This window comes from Protopterus annectens, chromosome 5.part1, assembly GCF_019279795.1.
Source record: "Protopterus annectens isolate FY-2018-M chromosome 5.part1, PAN1.0, whole genome shotgun sequence".
Lineage (NCBI taxonomy): Eukaryota > Metazoa > Chordata > Ceratodontiformes > Protopteridae > Protopterus > Protopterus annectens.
The window spans coordinates 319,929,666-319,933,081 of NC_056736.1; positions in this window are offsets into that span (position 1 = coordinate 319,929,666).

The following is a 3,416-nucleotide window of genomic DNA, read 5'->3' on the forward strand; positions in this document are numbered from 1 at the left end:
AAACGGTACTGGGCATGTATTGAGTGGAGAGTACAGGCCTGCAGAGGTCGTGCCATCACTGTTCGGCAGGAAGAGGGGGAGGAACTGCTGAAATCACTGCCTCACCAGCACGGGCCAGATGCAACAATAGCCCAGGTTGCTACACTGTGAGCAGAACTGTGGCAGAGGGCAGTAACCGGCAATGAGTTGCCAAGCTTGGTGATGCAGATTGTCCTAGGCACAGCAGATGAAAATGTACTTCAGGAGATGCCTTGCCCTGCCACATTGCGTCGTAGCATAACCAGGGTACGTCAGAGGGCACGGGCATCCATGACCACACCTCCAGTAACACTCGCAGATATTGATGTCAGCCACTATCCACTCCGTAGTGGCAGCTTTATCCTCCATAGAAGATCTGATATGGATGGGACTGATTCCTTGGTTCTACTTACAACATCACAGAATCTAAGTGATCTGTGTAGATCTGACATCATTCTTGGAGATGGCACCTTCCCTACATGGGCTGATATATGTCGTCAGCTGTATACATTACATGGCTGTATTGGGACCCCCACCTCAACAAGGATTGTCCCCCTGGCGTACTGTCTCATAACAAGGAAGTCAGAGTCTGCATACAACAGTATGTGGGAGATACTGAAGAGTATGGCTGCAGAACAGGAGTGTTCCCTGGCTCCACAGTATATAATGACTGATTTCGAGAAGGCAGCGATCCGAGCCAGCCGTAAGGCATTCCCTAAGAGTATTCTGAAAGGGTGCCTTTTCCACTTTGCACAGATCATTTGGCACCAGATCCAGCATAACCACCTTGTGGCTCTCTATGGTACAGACACTGCTTTTTCTATTGCCATACGCAAGCTGATTGCGTTGGCATTCCTACCAGTGGAAGATGTTGTCCTTGCATTTTTGGACATTGTGGCTACGTTACCTGAATGTGCACAGCCTATTGGCGTATTCCTGGATAATCATTAGGTGCGAGGCCGACTACGCAAGTATGCATCCCGCTGCTCTTCACTGCAACGACTACCATCAGCCTATCCTTTGAGATTCTGGAATGTTTGTGATGTCTCCGGCATGGATTTCCCACGGACTAATAACCAGGTAGAGGCATGGCATCGTCAGCTGAAAGTGTTACTGGGGCGACCTACTGTGCAGCTATCTGACCTTTTGACTGTCCTGCAACAGGAACAGAACTTAACAGATACCCGTCGAGAATCTCTGTTGCAGGGGATGCCTGTGACACCACGTAGGAAGGCTATTGTTGTAAGGGAGCGTCGTCTAGAACACATCTTGCAACATAAGTGTGACTATAGTGATGTGCAGGATTTTCTCCGTGCTGTGGCACATTTCTATAAGTTATGATTATATCTGGGTTTAGTATGCACCAAGCACTTCAAACATCACTTTACATTTTGTGTTAATAAAGGCTTTGCCCACAGCACACAGGTTTTACTCTACCACTTTGATGCCCACTTGGCATCCTATGCTAGGCACATGTTACAGTGATAGTTGCACATGGTGGTTTCTAGGGGGGTGTAGTGTGTATATCACATAGGGGGTTTGTGTCTCACACCTATGGTTAGGGTGCAGGGGGTTCCTTTATTTCCACAGGGAATTGTCTGCAGGTATTTGTCACTGCAGCTAAACTGCCATACTGCCATGTGTCCACATCCAGCTGTCTCACAGTGGGTTGTCGCACCGCCTAGATGCCTGAACCCGTTTTCCATATCAGTCATTGGACGGTAGATGCACTATTGTGCATGTATACCATTATGCTGCCATGCTTATGTGTCACAGGTCCAAATGTGCAATGCAGATATTGTGTGATATTTAACATTATGTTTCAACATTTGTGTGCCACACATTAACATATTAGACTTTCATACAGCATTCAGCTGTCCATGAATTTTGGCAGTTAACATGTAGATACTGCTGCAACAATTCTACTTTAAAACATGTGTATTGTCCATAGTCCAGCACTACCACAGTGGTATGGGTAAGATTTGTGTATTGCCATATCATAAATATGCAACAGAAGTGCATATTCTTGCTCATGTGTTGCACATACTTTTTTATCATGATGTCCTACTGGCATCATGTCATGTTGTGTAGCATGTGTTGGCAATGCTGATGTCATATTGAGTCATATTAATGTCTGTCATGCATAGGCAGTCCTCCTTTACTGACTGCATAAACTGACAATGTAATTCTCATGTATACACGGTGGTGATGATAATTTATTCAGTAACAGTACAGTATGCTGTCTTTGGTCTTTGTTACATTTCCACATCCATTTGTTATTCACATAAATTCACACCTTTCGGCAAATGGTATACATATTGAATGATTTATGTATATGTCTCTGCTCATACTCTGACCCATAGTGAAACACAATTATACCTTTGAAATGTGAGCAGTCACTGACGTAACATTGATGCACTGTAATGTCGCTCACAGGACTGTCCTCTGATCAGTAATAGTAATAGGTTCATAGGTGTGTACTAGGCTAATGGCCCTGGAGACTTTACAAACCTAGACCATAGGATTACCCTGTCATTGTGCCACATGACCTTAGTTCCCAGTGCCTCTGTTGAGTAGAGCCACTGGAGTGATGCCAGGGGTGAATTTTCTATTTCCCAGCCACTCTTCAAGATTTCTCTTGAAGAGGGCCAGTGAGGTCTTCTGTTTGACATGTATGGGAAGTCTATTCCACAGCATGGGCAGTCTCTGGGTTATGAACCTGTCCCTCCAGTATGTTCTGATGAGTGTGGTAACACTGCAAGTTTGTACTTAACTCAGTTTGTAATACAGTTGGTAGTAGGTATATGGCAGCCAGCCAAACAGCTCAGATATTGAGCAGAAATAAATTCAGATATCTGACTAACACTTTTAAGCACAGAGAAAGCTCATAGGCTAAGAGCTAAACACTGAATATCAATAAAGTGAAAACAATAACCCCCACTAACTGGAGAGAAACAGAGAGACCACAATATTCAATGGAACAAATAAATAAACAGAAAAATAAAATGCAGTACTGTCTTTAACACTGCAAGTTGGTACTTTACTCAGCTTGTAATACAGTTGCTGTAGGTATATGGCAACCAGCCAAACAGCTCAAATATTGAGCAGAAATAAATTCAGATATGTGTCTAACACTTATAAGCACAGAGAAACTATCTAGGCTAAGAGCTAAACACCGAATATCAATGAAGTGAAAACAATAACCCCCACTAACTGAAGAGAGACAGAGAGATCACAATATTCAGTGAAACAAATAAACAGAAAAATAAAATGCAGTACTATCTTTAACATCGCAAGTTTGTACTTAACTCAGCTTGTAATACAGTTGGTAGTAGGTATATGGCAGCCAGCCAAACAGCTCAGATATTGACTCAATCACATATAACTGCAGGTATTTA